Source organism: Callorhinchus milii, unplaced genomic scaffold (genome assembly GCF_018977255.1).
Source record: "Callorhinchus milii isolate IMCB2004 unplaced genomic scaffold, IMCB_Cmil_1.0 Scaffold11, whole genome shotgun sequence".
NCBI classification, from domain to species: Eukaryota; Metazoa; Chordata; class Chondrichthyes; order Chimaeriformes; family Callorhinchidae; genus Callorhinchus; species Callorhinchus milii.
The window spans coordinates 19,370,545-19,391,514 of record NW_024704752.1 but is presented as its reverse complement, the minus strand read 5'-3'; the positions used below and the strand labels follow the sequence as shown (position 1 = coordinate 19,391,514).

Below are 20,970 nucleotides of genomic sequence, written 5' to 3'. Positions count from 1 at the left end.
TGCTAACATTGCTTGATTAGCATTCCAAGTTGTTAGGTTTGCATCGCAATAAATAATTGGGCCGACAGCAGAACATATTAACTATTTGCTGCAGCGATTTAAGACTTAAGTGTAGTTGTCCCATTGTCCCCTGTGAGCATTTAGTATTTAGAAAGTGTGCGGGGGAGTGGGGTTGATCAGGGCTATGGAAAGAGCGGGGGAGTGGGGTTGATCAGGGCTATGGGGAGAGAGCGGGGGAGTGGGGTTGATCAGGGCTATGGGGAGAGAGTGGGGGAGTGAGGTTGATCAGGGCTATGGGGAGAGAGTGGGGGAGTGGGGTTGATCAGGGCTATGGGGAGAGCGGGGGAGTGGGGTTGATCAGGGCTATGGGGAGAGAGCGGGGGAGTGGGGTTGATCAGGGCTATGGGGAGAGAGTGGGGGAGTGGGGTTGATCAGGGCTATGGGGAGAGAGTGGGGGAGTGAGGTTGATCAGGGCTATGGGGAGAGAGTGGGGGAGTGGGGTTGATCGGGGCTATGGGGGGAGAGCGGGGGAGTGGGGTTGATCAGGGCTATGGGAGAGAGCGGGGGAGTGGGGTTGATTTGGAAGCTCTTTTCAAAGAGCAGCACAGACACCATGAGCTGAATGGCCTCTTTCTGTGCTGTATAATTCTGTGACTCTATGATTGACTTCCTTCCTTCCCTCCCTCTCTCCCTGCCTCACCTCTTTTCAAGCTGCATCTCAAGACCTTTCTCCTTCCCGCACCTTTGATCAGTTTCCCTCTCCCCACCCCACCTCGCCGCCACCCCGAGCAGAAGCCACGCCAGTACCGTCAAGTGCCGTTTAAAGGTAAATTTGTATTGTACTGTTAGCAGGATGTGGAAGGACAGAGAAATCAATGGGACTGGGATTGTTCTCACTAATGCGTTTTATCCTTGAAAACCAAAGCTCTAACAGGTATTGCTTTTTTTCAAGACGACAGCTGCATGTTTCTTTAAAGCATTGACTACCCACTCCATCACCAGAGCTACCCATTTTAGTTCCGGACTGTGAAATCACAAAGCGTAACTCATGGATCAATTCGATGTCAAAGGACGGGTGCTAACAAGTTATTCTTTTGTTTGCTTTGACCTGTTGCTACAGTTGGCAGATTTTTGTGCTTAAAAGAGATACCTCAATCGAAGACAAATCGAAAAACATTAGATTATATTAGTGGATGCAAAATTCAATACTGAGGCAATGTCACAAAAGAACAGGTCTTCAGGGTATAATAATAATAATGACAATAATCCTTGCATTTGAATTAGTGCCTTATCAAGTCTTTGAGACGTCTCAAAGTGCTTCACAGGATATACTGTAAAGTGAATTGACTGTATAGTTTGTGGGCGAAATGCGGCAGCCAATTGCACACAGCAGCGTCCCACAAACAGTCGTGGATTGAGTAACTATATTATTATTATTTTGAGGTGATTATTACCCCCGGAAAGCAGATCTGGCAACAACCGGGTTCTGAATTACGCTGGGTAAACAGGCATGTGGAGTACGGAAACTTGCCCAATGTTTTGCTCAGGTCCTTTTGCTCGCGAGACGAGTGTGAGCTACAGGACTCCGTAATTGGAAACATAACAATACTTAGACAATGAAGGAACAATTCAACATCGCTGAATTGCTTTCCTGTAAATCTCAAGAGCTCACACAAACAATACCTGCACGGCAACAGCTGTTTTGCTGTGATCTGAAAATGTTGCGTTTTTCAAGATACAGCCTCAGATGGTAAAAAGTAATAACATCCCTAATGAAGGTATTATATTTGCCTCGCCCACACTCTCCAGTCCCAGAATGATCCTATACATAAATTTCCATCATAACGTTCAGAAATGGAACTGAATTATTTAAGGTTTTCCTGCAAAATTGCATCAAAAGTTGTCCGGAATATGCTATAAATGGAATTTCTTCTGAAAAGAAACATTTCTTCACTAAACTAATGCAATTAGGTTCACCCGACGAGTAGCAACAAGAAATTTCCTTCTTGATGCTCTCGTTAATTCGTATGCAAACAATCTAAATAAAGAATTCACTGTGTCCTCTGACAGATGACATTACCTTGGCAATACATTACAGTGGAAATTGTATATTACTTATGCTGGAAACAGATGCTATCTTCAGAAACTAACTTAATTATGTTATAACTATTAACTTGTTGGGAATGAACAATGTATATCCAAATTAATGACATTATCCATTCAAATTCTCCCGAAGTGCAAGATAACTTGGTTACAATGCAGAATTAGCATGAGATCTTTAAACGTCCATCTGAGCAGGTGGGCCAGACCTTGGTTTAACTTCTCACCCAAAGGATGTCACCTCTGACAATACAGAGCTTCCTCGGCGCTGCATTGGGTGTCAACATCCACTGCGAGCTCAAAGTCCTAGTGTGGGTTTTCTGACCCAGAGGCAAGAGTGCCGAAACTCTGGAACTCTATCCCTCCCCACCGCCTTGTCCCTTCCTCCCCCATCTTCAGGTCGCGGTCCTCTCCGACCGTGCTTACGGTCACCTCCCCCCTTTCCCCCGGCTCCATGTCATGCTCGGCCATTGTCAAGCGCTCTGTGACGCTGCCCTGTGTGAGAGAGGGGCGCTGTGTAAATGCAAGTTGTTGTTGTCGTTGCTGGTCGCTGAAACACGCGATGAATCACAACAATTCCATCTCCTCAAATGCTAAAATCAGGGTCGACTTATACACAATAAAACCAGGCCCACACGATCACAGAGCATAAGAGAAGACCATTAAACCCAGACTGTTCAAAACCTGTGCTACCACAGGTGCCAGTAGGAAAGTTCTGCATATACAAACCCCTGACCATCCCTTCCCCCACCCAGGACCACCAAGAAACAGTCAACGTCTTCAAGAGAACGAGAACGGAAAAAAGGGATAGAAGTGGCGAAAAAAAAAGTTCTGCGGTGGCTCCTTCCACACAACATCTCCCCTGAAGAACATTCTTTGTGTGAGATACTGTACCATCCTGTCGTTCAAATCACCAAATCCAAATACACTGAGCATTCCACTCAAACAAAATCCAGGCACATTATTCTTTCTGCTTGTTGCTGCAGCTTACATTCACAGGAGTGATACTGTCAGAGTCCGACCTTTAACAAAACAAATAAGCCAGTTCTGATACAGATATATTTTATATATCAATCTCACTTGGGTTAAATAACGTTGGTATGTTAAACTATTTCCTGGGAGCTTATGAATAAAGATGGCAGCCTGACAGCTTCATGTTGTCAATGTTAATGGCGTTGCGTCTGTGTGGGAGGAATTCAGAACAAGGTGCGAGCAACAGAACAGAGGGATGATGCTGTAAAGATGTTATGTTTAATTATTGTCATAAAGACACTCAAAGGACAGTGAAATACAACCATATTCTCCCAAAAAGCAAACCATACCTGACTGTTTGTCATACGCCTTTGGTCAAAGAACTTAGGTTTCATTTGGGCTGGAATCTGTCACCTAAATATGATGTGAGGATCAATAAATCTGCCTCCGGTTTTGCTACATTAACTTTCTTTTGCAAAAATCCTATACGTCGTGTAATTAATGAGCTTTTATGTTGCCCAAGTAAAATAAAAATAGATCAATCACAAGGAATCAATTGTGTCTTTTTTAATAATGTCTGAATCTTATCTAGAGCAGCGAGGATTCTGTTCCCTGATTAGCCTGCTATTGAATATGCTGTTTTTAATGGTGATCAAGATTGGACGTTGATAAATGAATGCAGCAGTCAGCACAAAGTACACAAGTATTATCGATAAAAGTTGACAAAGGTCCATTTTCTCTCCTGCTGTGAAACCAGAAATCAGGATCTTGGCTTCTAACTCCCCTCTGCCCAGAGCTTTGGGTACATCCTCTCGACGTGAAAGGCGCTCTACAAATGTAATTTTGTATTGTATTGTAAAAGATTCCAACCCACTTTCAAAAAAAAGAGAAGGGTTTTCTCTGTGTTTCTCTCGATGTCCTGGCCAATAAACAATCCCTCTGATAAATCAGGTCATTCACTTCTATAGCTGTTTGCAGGACATTACTTGCACAAATTATCTGCCACAAATGCATCTCTTCGACCATACTCATGTCAACCTCCCTGCACCAACCCCCCACTTACACACCAAGCTCCCCTCACCAACCCCCCACTCACACCAACCTCCCCCCACCAAACCCCCACTCACACCAACCTCCCCCCACCAAACCCCCCACTCACACACTAAGCTCAGGCTGCCAGTCAGTTATATGGAGGTGCCTTCCTCGTAAACTGTTGGTGATGTTGCCGTTGACATGAATGGTGCATTCTTTGACCCTGTCTTTGGATGGACACAGAGATAGTAATAATAATCTTTGTTTTTGATATAGCGCTTTTCACGTCTTCTCGATGTCCCAAAGCGCTTCACAGAATAGACCGTAAAGTGAATTGACCGAATATTTGTGGTCAAAACGCGGCAGCCAATTGCGCACAGCAGCGTCCCACAAACAGTCGTGGATTGAAAATGACCAATTTATTATTGTTTTTTGTTTTGGAGGGATTATTATTAGACGTGTGGAGTAAGGAAACTTGGCCAAGGTGTCGCCCGGCCTGGAACTGAACCCAGGTGTCTCGCGTGCACTGAGCTGCAGGATTCAAGTGTTGAGATGCCTCAACACTTCACAGAATATAATAATAATCCTGACGTTTGACACAGCGCCTTGTCAGGTCATCCAGACGTCTCACTGTAAAGTGTAGTGACTGTGTATTTTGTGGATTCCTAGTTAGTACAGCGATTGCATTTGCAAACCAATTGTGCAACCAATTTCACCTCTTGTTTTCCTGGTCTGACTGAAGGCACGCAGGACAGATGGACCCCAGGTTTCAGGGCTGATCTGCCAGGGCACAAGCCCTCCGGTTGCATTTTAACGCTGCCTTTAATCTTTCATCTGTCCGGTTGATGCACAAAGGCACTCGGCTAATGATAACGCACATTCAGAACCTTGCGCCTTTCAGGGCTTTGCAGATAAAGGACATGGAGGCAAACAGGTTGAGGCTTCCCGGGGGAAAGTGAGCATTCCAGATCTCTGCCGCATCTATTAAATGGCCACGAGCTTCCTACTCGCTCCAGATGAAGCATGCACCAGTAGGCTGGTGTCATTGAGACAGATGGGTTCCTCCTAATAGTTACTAGTTCTGTGTTTAATGAACAGACTCTCCTTTTTCCTCAGTTCGCACCGTACAGCTTGTAAAATAGGTCATCAATAAAAAGGATCACACACACACGGACTCAACACTCTCAAATCTTCTGCACGTCAAAGCCCAGACTCTTAATAGTCAATCTTCAGCTCGCTGTTCTAACCTGAAGGCATCACATACACTTTCATTTCCAGGGGCTGCTGATCCCAGTGCTTCCTGTTGAGCTTTGATGTGACATTTACAGCGTACGTCCTATTGTTCATACCCATTTATTGGATAGGGCTTGTTTGATATCTATATTAATAATAAATACACAGTCTCTACTCTTCACAGTAAAATCTTGTGAAGCAATTTGACATTTCACATCGTTGAGATTTCTCAAAGCGCTTCACAGGATAAAGTGTAAAGTGGATCGACTGTACTTGTGGGTGAAACGCCACAGCCAATTGCGAAGAGCAGCGTCCCACAAACAGTCGTGGATTGAGTGACCAAATTTGGTTAATACTGAAATTAAATACTGACCTATATCAATTTAAATGCTGACCTTAATGATATTATATCAAATAAAAAAAATTGTATTCTGATTAATAATTTGCATTTGAAACAGTACCTTTCACATTAGGATGTCGTCTCAAAGAGCTTCACAGGATTTACTGCGAAGTGACTTTACTTTGTGGACAAAAGATAACACTTGGAGGCAACATGATTCAGATGAGGCATAAAAGCAAGGCTGTGTCTGGCTCTTTAGGTGGATGTTAAAGATTCCATGGCACTATTCGAGAAGAGAAGGGAGTTTCTCTTGGTGTCCTAGACAACAATTCCTCAAATAAAATTGTCACTTACTTCAGAACTGTTTATTGTCACTCACTTCATAAATGTGTAATTTAGATGCCGCATTCACTTATAAAATGCACAATCACTCTACTTTATGGTAAATCCTGTGAAATGCTTCGACCAAAGAAAAGGCCGTTATTATAAAGAATATTATTATTAAACTGAATATAACTTGCAGCTTCAGAAATATACAATATTATAACCACATTGTCTAACATACTGTATTGACTAAAAATAGTTTTATCCATGTATTTCCATCCAATGCCTCTCTTCATTTATATAAAGATATGGTCTAGGGAAGATGCAGGAAGGAAATAAGATTAAAAGATAATTGTTTCCTGAAGTGATTAGCCTTGCATTTGGCTTGTTCTGATTTGCGATTTTTGTTTTAATGTATAAATACCGGGCGTAGAGATTGTCATATACAGTCCTGTGCTGGTGCAATCCTAACTACACTGCCAATAAACCCACATGGCTGTTGATTTCACAGCAAAATCGGTCAACTTCTGACCCCCAGAAGTGGAGAGTAATTCTCCCAATGCCTAGCAAGCTGCTATCGCTATGACCTTATCACTTATTTCTTCTCTCATTAACGGAGTGTGGTATTTGAGCCTCACAGGGTAGCTAAGCTCTTGTACCGTATTGTTTCAGCCGCCTACGACTGTACGTGAAATTGCTCCAAACACCCACCAAACACTGAGTCATCATAAATAGATTAGGTGAATCTAATCTGATCAAACCTGATGCTTTCTCTTGTTTATTAACCTCCCACTATGGTAGTTAGATCTGAATTACCATATGAAACACAGGCGGCAAGGACATTTCATGGACACAGACAAGCTAAGTTTAGGAAACAAAAAAAAGTGTGACCGAAACAGGAATGATATTGAGCGAGCGAGTGAGTGAGATGAGCTTTCATAATTCTCAAGAAATGAAGTGAGATGGACAATGTCTCACTTGCCGCTTGTGTGAAGAAATGTGATAGGCAAGTTGCCTGTGCCCCCAGTGTTGGTTGTATTTTCTGTGAGTGAGCGGTGGTTTATTTATCCAGCTTTCGATGATGACGAAGGGGATACAGTGATTTGTGGAGCGTGTGTGAGAGCACGGAATTTCACGTCCTAATTTTTCACGCATCTCAGTGAAGTCGGTATGTGTTCACCTGCCATTTTGAGAAACTTTGGGCTGGCTGGCTATTAAGCATTTTTAAATATGTAATCACTGAGAATCTGTAACTGGCAACATTATATTTACAATCAATATGCATTACATGCCTTAAGACCTTGCCCTCTGCTCTGACAGTCATGGCTCGAGTCTGGAGCAAGAGGCAACAACAACAACTTTCATTTACATAGAGCTCTTCACGTGGGTTAGCATCCTGGAACGCTTGACAAAGTGGGTCACTGACCAAGGGGGTAGAGCGAGGGGGGAGGTGACCGTAAGCACGATCAAAAGATAACACTTGGAGGGCGAAGGTCTTTAGGAGGGATTTGAAGGTGGGGAGGGAGGGGACAAGGCGGAGGGATTGAGGAAGAGAGTTCCAGAGTTTCGGGGCGTAGTGGTTGAGGGCAGGGTTACCGATGGTGGAGCGGAGGGGACGAGGGACAAACAGGGCAGCCTTTGTGATTGCTGGTGATACGAGCGATAAGGTGTTGTGTTTTTACCCTCTCAACTTGCGTGAACGCAGATCAGGGATATTACTGCATTATTTCAATGTCATTTCAACAACAACTTGCGCTTGCAAAGCGCCCTCCACACAGGGTAGCGTCTCAGAGCGCTTAACGGAACCTGACTCCGAGCCGAGGGGGGGGGGGGGGGGTGGGGAGGAGCAGACGCTTCAATGGCTCCCAAACATCAGCTGAACAAACCAATTTGTGATAAGAACTGGTGCAGATAGCACCCCCATCATTTGCAATAAGGTAATGGAGAGGCAACCAGCAGAACAAAGCGGTGAACGAATCACCGTGTTCACCAGCTCAGCCCCACTGTCTGATTTGTCTCACTGTTGACCTGCTCACAACCCTCTTCCAAGGTTGGCGTGGGTTGATTTGCCCTCTGTCTCCTGCTAGGGAAGCTGCTGATTCACCTCAGTGCCTTCGCCAGGAACCTAGCTATGGCTCCGAGTGAGAAATTACTGTGCAGGATAATGCCTTCAAAGCTGCCACCTGCAATTTCAGCTCCGTGTTCAATTCGCTCATAAAATAATACAGTTAATTCACTTTACACTTTGGTGACGAGTGGAGCGGAGGGAGAGGCCGGGGGAGTAGGATTGGCTGGTGGTCGTAAAGGTACGTGGGGAGGGGAAGGGGGGGATGCAAGGCCATGGAGGGAGTGGAAAGTACCTTTAGTAACTGGGGCAAACTCCTGCCTGGTTGTACGACACCCCAGCTGGAATCCAGACTGTGAGATTGGGGCAGGAGCTGGAGGAGAATGAATGCTCTGCAGCTCTCTGCCACCTCTCTGGGTGTTTGAGAGCGAGGTGCATGGTTGGCTGGAGATGTTAAAGACTGCAGTTAGAGAGGATCAAGGGAAGCAGAGGATTATGAACAGTTAATGACAGGGGTGCTGGAGACAAGGTAACAGCAGCCAGTTGTTGAGAGTGAGCAGTTTATTACACTGTGTTAAAGGAACTGACACGGTTCACCTCACTCCGCTACAAGCCTGGCCCCCCTGGGAAATGACCAGTGCCTTTGGCAGCAGTTTGGACAAGTTTGCAGCTCTGTCTCCTTGGATGAAGTAGATTACACGGAGGCGAGCACCAGGCAGGAAATCAAAATGAACAACTCGAACTCGAGGAGAGATTACACAGAAGCAGCAATTTTTTCCCCAAAAGGTGAAGGTAACACATTGCCTTCGTAGTACCTTTTACAACATGCTGCTGCTGCAGCTCAGTGGTTGGAGCACTCGTCTCGCAAGCGAGAGGACCTGGATTCGATTCCGGATGAAACGTTGGGCAAGTTTCCTTACTCCACACTCACGCCTCTGTTCACAAAGCAGTGAGTAGGAACCTGGTTGTTAGTCGACTGGCGGATAGCTTTTCTGGGGATAGTAATCCCTTCAAATAAAATTATAAAAAATAACAATAATTTTGTCATTCAATCTACGACTGTTTGTGGGACGCTGCTGTGCGCAATTGTCCCTCGTCCCCTCCACCCCACCATCAGCGGCCGTGCCTTCAGCCACCACACTCTGAAACTCTGGAGCTCTCTCCCTCAATCCCTCCGCCTCACCCCCTCCCTCCCTCCCTCCCCACTGTCAAATCCCGCCTAAGGACCTTCCTTTATGATCGTGCTTACGGTCACCTCCCCCCTCCCTCTCCCCTTGGCTCAGGGTTAGACTCCGCCACGGTCAAGCACTCCGAGCTGCTACCCCGCGTGAAGGGCGCTGTGTAAATGCAAGTTGTTGGTGTTGTTGTTCAAGTTACCAAAGGAGGAAACAGTATTGTTTTGCACAATACTAAGCAGCTCAGTGCTAGTAATACACTATTTATTTAGAGGGCGCACACCATCCACCTCAACTGTGCTCATTGTAAGGAGCCTTTGCCACCAAACGGTGGGATAATGTACAAGATAAATATAGCCGGCCCATTGGTGAAGCCACATAATCCGGCATCTTTCAGGAGTGTGAAAGGAAATCATTAACACGGTGTCAGCTGGAATGATATTCTTTTAAGTCTGCACTTTATTCATTGCGGCACCCAGCGCTTTTAAACGTGGGCTGCCTTTCACTGGCCCTTCCAAGTGATATTTCACTGCAGTGAGTTTTTAATATGCTGCAGTAAATTACCACGTTCCAGCAGTAAGATCATCACTAATGCATAGAGTAAAATGTCATCTTTTCTCTTGGCTATTAGTTGGAAGCCATGGTTGAAGGTCATGGATAGAGCTTTGAGTTGCTGGGAACTCAGTAGTACTTCTCACCTGTGCTTCCTCCCTCCCTCCCTCCCGTCCATGCTCACAAATGGACAGCATTCCCAACATTTGTTAGAATTATTGACTGTAAAGGCTGTAAAGGTATGACTATTACAGGAAGAATTCAGGCGATATTGTAAGAAAATATGCTAGGTTAGTTATCATTCTGAGCACAACACTTGTAGGGTTCCAGACAATGCCTACGTGTCCACACAGGCAAGTCAATTATTAAACATTGATCTCCTGAGTCCTTACTCTCTGCCAAATAATAATAATAATAATCCTTGCATTTGATATAGTGCCTTAGCACATCGTCGAGACTGACAACCGGGTTCTTACTTACTGCTGGGAAAACAGAGGCATATGGAGTAAGGTAACTTGCCTAAGGTTTCACGCTGGCCGGGAATCAAACCCGAATCCTCTCGCTTGCGAGGCAAGGGCTCCAACCACTACGCTACGGAGTGCTGTTTAATTGTTAATTACTGTACTTGTTTAATTGTTAAGGCGTAATTGATAACAGCAATGCAATTCACAGCATTCTTACGATCTTAACATGTGCCTTCCCTGCAGGTTTAATTCCAGGTTAGATAACAAAAGAGCCTAGAGTGATTGGAATAACAAAAGACCATTTAATCCAACTAATTTCATGCGTGGTTTAGGCCCTAATTCAGAGTCCACAGATCCTTTTCTATCTTCCTCCTTGAACAGTACAGGAAAAGCATTTGTTTTATTGGTGTCTATTCATAAATAGTGCAATGTATTACACACGCACATATAAATCTAGTTTATGATAGCTTTCAGAGTATAAAATGTGCTTCCCTGGAAATAGAGGGCAGTTTCCAACATCAAAATAAAAATATGTGCATGCCACTTCAAGCAATTGTGCAAAAAATAATAATAATCCTTACTTTTGATATAGTGCCTTTCACATCAGGAGGACATCTCAAAGAACTTCACAGGATTTAGTATAAGGTATAGTGACTGTATTTTGTAGCTGAAAAAACACAAATAATTGCAGTGTATCCGACTGCTGTTGCATATATTTCACACTTTGTGGATAGAATTTATATACAGAAAATATGCCAAATATTATTCTGCAGCTGTTACTATTTTTAAACATGTAAAACAGCGTTTAATAATTCAGAAAGTGTTAACCTTAAAGGTAACAGACACCTGGACTCACATACAGATCATTTTTCATTGCATTCTGGTGCTTTGAAACAACTTTTCATGCCATTTCTTACAGAATTCCCATCTAAGAATCCCTTCCACACCAGATATTTTATCAAAGCACTCCCGAGGCGAGTTCCAATCTCAGCCAGTGATGTTGAAAGAGACACTGACTGAAGAATCACCTTGAGACCCTGTTTTATATATTCTCAAAAGCAATATTGACAATGGTCTGTGTGCTCACTCAGAACTGATGCACGAGTCCAGAGGGAGTGTAGAACCTTAGAGAGTCTAAAATAAACTTCGAAAAGGTGTCTTAAAAAGGACCCCTGCTGTAGGAGAGGGAGTGAGGGGGGAAAGCATCATATTCTTGGACCTTCCTTCGGATGAGGTTCTAAACCAAGGTCCTGTCTGCCTGTTCAGGTGGACGTTCGTGTAAAACTGCATCAGTTCACATGGGGATAAGCTGCAAGGTTTGGTATAAGGATATGCTTTAGTATTTAATATTAGTACTGAATGTATATATTTTGTGTGCGCAATTGGCTGCTGAGTTTCGCCCACAAAATACACAGTCAATTCACTTACAGTATATTCTGTGAATTGCTTTGAGACGTCTCGAAGATGTGATAAGGTGCTATATCAAATGCAAAGATTATTATTTATTATTAATATTTAAGATATTCTTTTATCAAACCGAGGAAGCTCTTGGCTCTTACCCCCAACCCGGAGGCCAAGCCAGTTCTGTTAAGCACCTTGGGATGTCCTCCTGACATGAAAGGCGCAATATAAATGTAAATTTAAATCTGTGTTGTGTTGTAGCATATTGTGTGCTCGAATGCAATAATCTCGCAATTGTCATCATCAATTTGTTCTTGTATTTCCTGGAGGTTTCACATGAGCCAACTCTAGAGGACATTCTCTGCAGTAGTAATGATAGCTTGTGTGGAGGCTTCTTTGCAGAGATGTTGGGTAAATCAAGTGGCACCTGAACGAGACACTTCGGGGCACAAATGAACAAGGATGGATATAAATGTCAGTGTATTAATTCTATGCAATATCTACTTCATGTATCAGAGCCACGTTAAATAAATAAGTATTTCAGAGCTTTGGCTAACCTAATTCATAAATCTCAAAACTATCACAGGCCAACCCTCAAATCTAATTTTCGGTTTGTTTTAATGCCCTCAGACTGTGGTAACCTTGATCTACGCCATCTGTTTGCTAGGTTGTACAAACTGTTCCGTCAGAAAGATAGAAACGTTTCAGTTAAGACTCCAGCATTAGTTGGAGTGCAGTAACATTTCATATGAAAAACAGCAGTCGACAGTAAAAACGTTTCATTGGACATAAAGGCAAATAGTTAGTCTGGGCACGAGAACAGTGGGAAATAAATCATGGAGCTTAACAACGGATTGTCAAGCGAAGACTTTTCACCTGTTGAGTTCAAAAGTACGGTAACATAAGCATTTCTAACTGAACCCAAATAATATTTCAAGCAATAACACATTTAGGATTCTAACACACCTACTCTGACTTATTCAACTGCAGGGCAGACACACACATAGACACCAACGCGCATGTCTACACAATGTCTAGCTAAATAATGTGCTTACTTACGGTCGGGCTCGGGGTCAGACTCCGCCATTGTCAAGTGATTCCACGTGAAGAGCGCGATATAAATGGAAGTTGTTGCTGTTATTGTTGAAGGCTTCTCCTGCATGTGCAAATTCAAGGAACACTGTTGCGTACAGGAGACGAGACAGGAGGCTTCCACGGAATCAGTTTTAAAATAAATAAAACATATCCTGACGGACGGACACCTTTTCTTCTCGCTCACTTGACCTCAATCGTGTCAAAGCCAAAGCCAGACACGTTTGTTTCAAATCACTCGCTTTTAGGCACCATCAAATTAGTCCGACACCAAATGCACCCTTCTCATTTGCCACCGACCTCAATAGTTTAAGAACAGTTCATGATTTTTTAAATTAATTTAAATCCTGTCCCATCTCTTTTAAAAGTGAACTCAATTACACACTTTAGCAAAATGATACTCCATTAAGCAGATTGCTAATGTTACAGACGCTTTCTTGAGCTGTCACTGCTCTCATCATTTAAACATATAGAGGGAGATAAGGTGTCTTATTGTCACCTGCTCGGATTGTGACACTCACTGGGGGCTGTGAAGCCATTTCATTTCATCAACGCAATGTCTGCTGGGATGATGTTCTTAATCTTCCCAAGACACAGGGTCATAAGGTACAGATATAAAACTGACAAAGGCTTTGATCAGCCCAACGATCACCAATACAACTTTCAATTGACCCAGACTTCACTAACACAACCCTAATCCTTCCTATAGTTAGTGACCGAGCAGTCTGAGCAGTCCACTCCGGCTGGTGTAAATCAACACTCTACGACTTTCAGGTGTTTGTGTAACAATAGGTTGAGATCTTTCCTGTCCTTCAAATGAGATGTTAAACCAAGGTCACATCTGCCTGTCCAGGTGGACGTTAAAGATCCCGTGGCGCTATTCGATAAGAGAAGGGAGTTTCTCCCCTTATCCTGGCCAACAATAATTCTTTGAAATGTTGAAATTAAGTAAGCCTGGCCCTTGGGCTGTGGCTGGATCCCGAGGTAACCCTTCCCCTCGCCACAATCCTTAAATAATCCCATTGCAAATGCAAGATGCTGCAGCAAAACTTGAAGAGAATATCCAAAAATAATAATCCTCACATTTGACATTGTGTCTTTCATATCAGGCGGATATCGCAAAGGGTTCCATATTGTAAAGTGTAGTGACTGTGTATTCTGCAGTTGAAAACAGAGCAGACAAGTCCAGCCTATCAGCCACCATGCAAGTGAAAAACCTCCAATTATCTCTAGTTGGATAGCCCGAGTCCAGGGACATTGAAACATTGAAATCATCAGTTAAATTATAGATTATGGAAAAGAACAGCAGTGATGCATCCTGCTGCTCCCAGTGAGAACAGATGGGCAGACTGAGGGATAGTTTGCTTAGAAAGATGGACACGAGCTCAGTGGACTTGCCTTAATATCTCATCTTACAGAGAAGTCTTCTTATTCCAGAGCTAACAGACTGGCCAGGGCTCTTTGTTAGGTCTGGGTAGTAAGGGGTGCAGGGCAAGGGCGGGTAATTGGAGTTGAGGTACAGATCAGCCATGATCTTATAGAATGAGGGAACGGGCTCGAGGGGCTGAATGGCCTCCTCCTGCTTCTATGTTTCCAACCCAGATGGTGCCTGATGGCTCAGGGTCTCAAACTGGTATCACATTTTAAATCTGATGAAAAGAGTGAGAAAAGCAGCTTTTTTTTTCTTTGTTGCTCCATTAGACGTGGCTTTGCGAAACGAGGAAAGTAACCACTTTTTTGTCGGGGGTTTAGAGAAATCCGTGGGTGATGATTTTCCACCGATCAGTACAATTTGCTAATCTCCATAGACTCCCATTGTCTGCGGAACTTCTCTTTCTCCCTGTTAACAAAGCGTTTTAAATCCTGAATGAAAACTGGATTTACCAGTCTCAATGACAAAGGGATTTTTTTTAAAAAAAAGAATTTCTTTAACTTTGGAAAGGACACATGCCCTTGTTAAAATGACCTGCCATTGCAGCTTGGACATGACAAATAGAAACAAGTGGCACAGAATTCCTTCAAGTGTTGAAGCACATTACAACATTCCAGCAGCTAAATACTGTGCCACCCACCCTGGAAGCCAGTCCATTGCTAATGAATTTGAACCTGGCACAATGTATTTAAACCTTAGGCAAGTTTCCTTACTCCACTGTTTACCTGGCAAACAGATTGGTGGATCACGTTTTCCGGGGGTAATGAGTCCTCCCCCAAAACAAAAATCCACGACGGTCTGTGGGACGCTGCTGTGTGCAGTTGGCTTCTGCATTTCGCCCACAAAATGTACAATGAATTCACTTTACAGGATATTCTGAGAAGCGCTTTGAACCAATGTGATAACGCACAATATCAAATGCCAGGATTATTATTATTATTATTATTATTATTATTGTGTCTGAACAATGCAATATAAATGCAAGTTGTTGGTGTTGTCATTTGAGAGGAGAAAGAGGGACAAACTAGGTTATAGAAATACCTTGAATCCCACGGTTAAATAACAAATAAATCAAAAGTCAGACCCAATTGAGAATATTTGTTGCGGCTCACAGCTCAACCTCACAAACAAGACCACAATCTGTTTTTACTTTGCCATCTGCTGGTCAGTCTGAAAACTCCCACTGGCATCGTTGCTAAACAACAACATCCATTGTTTCATTTATTGCCTTGCTTTGATTTTCAAATACACCGTCACGAGACCTTTCAGTAAATCCTGTGCAGCTCGCGGCGTCCTCCTGACATGAAAGGCCTTATTTCAAACGCAAAGCATTTAACTTGCTCCTCCTGCAAGGTCTGGACAGGTGCCCTGGATAGCAATGCAGGTACACAAGAGTTTGCCAGGCGAAAGAAGACCAAAGGTCCATCCAGTTCACCCTCCACCATCCTGCCAATGCAGGTGTTGAACTCCGGAATGAACTTCCCGCTCCCTTTACTCTGGGAGACTGAGAAACATTCTCGTGATATTCCCGCTGCTGCTTCTGGCTGACATCATCGAACCCAGAACTGACGAGGGATTGAACTACATCATCTAGTGCACGCACATTCCTCCAAAGATATTGAGTGAGGTTGTTTTTTTATGTGCGTTTGTGTGTGTGCGTGCGTGTACGTGAGTGTGGGTGTGTGCGTGTGTTTTTATTTTTAAAGAAAGTGCCACAAGTTTCACCCCAAGCCCCGCAGATTTCATCCAAATTCTCCACAGATTTCAATCTCTTCTGCTTCCACACCACACTGTAGTTTGTCCAAAAGTATTTTTAGTGGTGGGTTCTCTGGGGCAGAGTGTAATCCACTGCCAGAGTGTGCAGGAATACTGAAGTGACCCAGTATGTAATAAACAATGCACAGACATGTGTTTGCGTAGTGCTATACTTTTACGTAAAAGCCCAAATGTTCTCGGCTTATTTGAAATGTCACACTCTCACCAGTAGGTATCTGGTTGGAAGCACAACGTATTAAGGAAAAAACACAAAAATTACAGTTTTGCTACATTGAGCAGGCTCAGCTTATATAACAATAATAATCTTTGTATTTGATATAGCGCCTTATCACGTCTTCGAGACGTCTCAAAGCGCTTCACAGAATATACTGTAAAGTGAATTGACTGTATATTTTGTGGGCGAAACACGACAGCCAATTGCACACAGAGGCGTCCCCACAAACAGTCATGAATTGAGAGACCACATCTTTTTTTCTTCTGTAGCTGTTAGCAGTGCAATAAACCCGGGCAAGTAATGAAATAGGAATTGTTTTTGTTCCCCTCAAAACGACTTTTTTCTCCCAAAAAAGCACAGGACATGAAAAGGCTATACAGCCATGAAGCTGCACCTTCCACAAACCATGGACAATTTATCCTGTCGTGGCTTATATTCATTGTAATTAATTTAATTCAGGGGAGGTTCATTGAACTTTCTTCCTCCTGCCTCTGAGGTGGTCAAACCTTCAGCATCTCTCTTCCCTTATAACCTACTTTATTCATTACTGATGAGGCGATTTTCACAGAATGACATTTCCAGGGCCTCAAAAGCTCGGAAATCATCAGGTTCCATATAGTATTTGACGAGCGGTGTCTCTGCTTATACTTGTAACCTTCAATCCTGATGGTGTTTTCTGGATGTTTTTTAGAAGTCAGATTTAATGGTCTTCACAGTGTAAACTGATGTCATTGGAAGTCTGTTCCACAAATCACTATTTTCTGGGAAACAAATTTCTCTTATCTCCAGACTCATTTTAGACTTGTTTGTTTTCTATTTGTCTCATCCAGTCCAGCCACTCAGGGTCATTTGATACTTGTTCTTTCCAGTAAGGAGTTCAGTGTCTAAGTTAAATAGTCTGTGCACCTCCGCCTTACCCATTCCTTTCAGCTCGTTGAAGACATGGGTCATACAACATTCCTCGTCACTCTTCATTTCACCCATGAAACCCGACTCAATCCAATCTTACTCCTGAGTAAGTTACAGCTCGGAATCAACTTGCTCCATGTCTCTAAACCAAGCCGATACGTTTTAAATCAATCTGCTTTTGTTTTTCCTCTCCACCGAATCAAATGAGGCTGTTCCTTGAAAGATTGCTCTGGCTCAGTTGATAGCACTCTGACCTCCGAGCTCACAGTCTAAAGGTGACGTACCAACACAATGCTAGGTGTTTGCCTAACGCCTCATCATCAGAGATGCCATCATCCAGATGAGTCGTTAAACCGAGGTCCCGTTTGCCTGATCGGGTAGACGATAAAGATCACGCGACTCGACTCGAAAAGAGAAGGGAATTTCTCTCTCCCGGTATCCTGGCCAACAATGCTCCGGGAGAAAAACTGGTCATTGATTTCATGGCGGTGTGCAAATTAGCTGCCATGTTGCCCCCACAAATACGCTTCACAATAAAAAAAAACTCCGGTGAAGCATTTTGTTTTGGGACATCTCGACAACGTGTTAAACAACAACAACAACTTGTATTTATATAGCGCCCTCCACGCCGGATGGCAACTCGATGTTAAAGCACTGTAACAAATGCAAAGATTATTATAAGAAGACTGGCACATGGCGATAGACTGCAAATTGAACCGAGAGAGCCTTTCCATTTATAAATATCCCCCTTTTCGTCATTTCAGGATGCAATCGGGGGAAAAAAAAGCAACACATTTGGTAATAATTATAAAGAGAGACTGTGTGAAAAAAAAGTCACAGCATCTTACATTCTTTCCCACAGGTAGTTTGGCTCAAATTCTGCTCTGTTAAGGTGCGGTGGCACAGAGACAAAGACAAAAAGGCAGTCTGCACGTGAAAGAGAAGACCTGAGAACTTCTCATTCTGTTTACGTTCCAAGCTATTGCACTGATCTCTTCGACTTGTCTTTTCACCCCCTTTTTGCCTTCCGACTCAACCTCTGAAACAAGTTACAACCCTCAAACCGTCACTCACACGTGATTGATCTCTTTCCCCCACTGTCTGGCCATTAAGATGTGCAAAGTGAATGTCTGGAAGATCAAAGGGAATACTGCCACTGGTATTTTAGGGTTCACAATATGGGTGCTTCACTGCGGCACTGCCTTCTAAGGACAACACTTCACAGTAACACAAGAGCTGAACTTGCCTGCGGAGATATCGACTGGTCCCCGGCACTAAAGAATGGAGATTAAGAAACTAAAAAGCCAATGCTCTATCTCCCGCGGAACAGTACAAATAGATGAGCAGCGCCATCGATCTGAGATAACCCGACATCAGGCACGTGAACAAGCTGCAAGGTTTCAGTCACAAAAGCAACGGAGTGAATAGATGGGAACTGTTGGTGGGGACGCTGCTGTGCACAAATGGCTGACGCAAATTGCAAACATAAAACACATGGTCACTGCTCTTTACAGTATATCTCGCTTTGAGACGTCTCGAAGACATGATAAGGGGCTATATCAAATGCAAAGGTTATTATATTATTATTATATTTGTCAGAATTGCAGGCAATGGTTCCCTATACTAGGAACTCTTAAGTTCCCCTTCATAGATAGGACTCTTGGACCACAGCGCACATATCTGTACTAAATTAACCTTTTACAATTTCCACTTCTATCCACTGGTGACACTGATTTTTTTGCCTTGCTTTGAAGAAATAGTCCTGGGTTTATTACATTATTTAATATTTGATATACTTCAATGAAATCCCTCCTTAACTGCCTTCTTTCCAGATCTTAAAGCTCAAAATTTCCCTAATCTGCCTTCACAGTTCAGAACTTTACACTTGTTGATGTTTTCCACACCTTTTCTACAGCAAGTATAAAAAAATCTTATTTTTAATCTAAATTTGCATACTATTTATCCTTTAAAATGGCAGTTTGTTAGACACACCATGAGTACGGACAAAATCAAATAATGGCAATTGTGTACTTTAGGAAAGCAAAGCTCAAAGAGAGCAAAATAATATTAATAATAATATTAATTTGGTCTCTCAATCCACAACTGTTTGTGGGACGCTGCCGTGCACAATTGGCTGCCCCGTTTTACCCACAAAATATACAGTCACTACACTTTATAGTATGTTCTGCGAAGCGCTTTGAGACATCTTGAAGTGAAGATAAGGTGCTATATGAAATCCAAGAATTGTTGAAAAGAAATCTACCAAATAAGCAAAAGTACCAGATATGAACAGCCGTATGCACGGTTGGCTACTTGGGAAATGAACAGTTTAATGTAAGCAGTTGGTTGGAGGATATTGATTGACTGAGTTAGTCAGTTGGAGATTCCATTGATGGAATTACTTCTGCCATGTTTTCTGTGGTTCACTAATCATTATTCCAGTACTTTATGGATAAAACAAGTTGGAGGCCCCTGGCTCCACATGGCCTTTTAACAAGAAGTGGTGTGAGAAAAGGAACGAGTGATTTGTTGGAGGGAAGGATGGGGTCGGGGGGTATGGGGATGGAATTATACCAGTCAGGCCCTGACTCACGAGACAAGTCTGTTCGACTGCCAAACCCCTGGAATCGTGTAATACGACATAATACATAATGCACTATTCAACCAAGGAGATGTGATTGCTGCTTAGGTTTGCGATGCCCTGCAGGTGACTCCAGCCAGGAGTTGTGCTCTTCTATTCTACTAAAAAAAATTCCACAGAGCGTTTGTTCTATGTGGAGATATATGACTTGCAATCAAAATTCTGTGCAGGACTGGGAGGCACAAAGTCACATAGCACAGAATGTACTGTACAAAAGAAGATAGGAACATCTCTGATCACTCACAGAAGGTGACAGGATATGTTTGGCAGCTCAGAGCTTAAACACCACACAAAAAAAAATGACACACTCTCTGGAACTCCATCCCAGAGTCTCTTCACTTCGCCTCCTGCGCCCACCCCCTCCCCCCCCCAACCCCCGAACCCCCGCCCCACACACACACTTTTAAAGCCTGCTTTAAGATGACTTCTTCAACCATGGTTTTGGTCATCTTCCCTTCCCCACCCGTCTCAGTTCCCCTCTTCACCCCCCACGACAGCTCGGGTGCTGTGTGAAGCGCTTTGAGACATCTGCCTGAGGTGAAAGACACTGTATTCATGTAAATTGTATTGTTTGTCACGTCTTGAGAGAAAATGTGGAACCTGAGAAAAGTATATTTCTAACATAAGATATCTCATATTGAATAGCGCTGGTGATTATTTTGTGCGAGATGTAAGGAAATCCACTGAGGAATGTGCACAACAGATACGATGATAGTAGAACATTGCAGCATTAAAAGGTTCGGTATAATAACCTTTTAAAGGTATTAAAAGGTATTCGGTTCTTTAGGAATTTGCTTCAAAATAAAGACACATTGATTCTAACGTCCGACTATAAAAGCTTGGTGAAAATGTAGAGCAGACACTATCTAGGGAGGAGGTGGAGGCAGAAACCGTTAGCAAATTCAAGAGCGATGGAGCAAAGAAATAATCGATCGATCAGTGAGAGAGCTACAATGGTGTAATGCTGCATTATTGTTCCCCCATTAATGGCACCGGCTAGATGGACCACAAAGGTCTTTTCTGCTTGTGTGCTTCCCCCATTTACAGACCAAGTGAAGCAAGCGAGTGTCTGACTCAGCACAAAGTGTTTTGAACCTATGATTTGTTTACTTTGTAAATGAGCGTGGACCTGCCAGCAAAGAGGTGCTTCCCCTCGTCATGAAGCTTTGCATCCCTTGACAAAGAGCTGTTGTGACATGTACGTTTTGCAGTCATGTCACCGGCATCAATTAATCATACTTCAGCCTT

General features: G+C 43.2%; 1 protein-coding gene across 1 annotated transcript in view; it reads right to left on the bottom strand.

Annotated features, from left to right (window-relative positions):
* LOC103175760 (inactive N-acetylated-alpha-linked acidic dipeptidase-like protein 2) overlaps positions 1 to 20,970 on the bottom strand; it is a 251,184-nt gene that overhangs the window by 148,552 nt on the left and 81,662 nt on the right. The gene's annotated exons all lie outside the window — the stretch shown is intronic.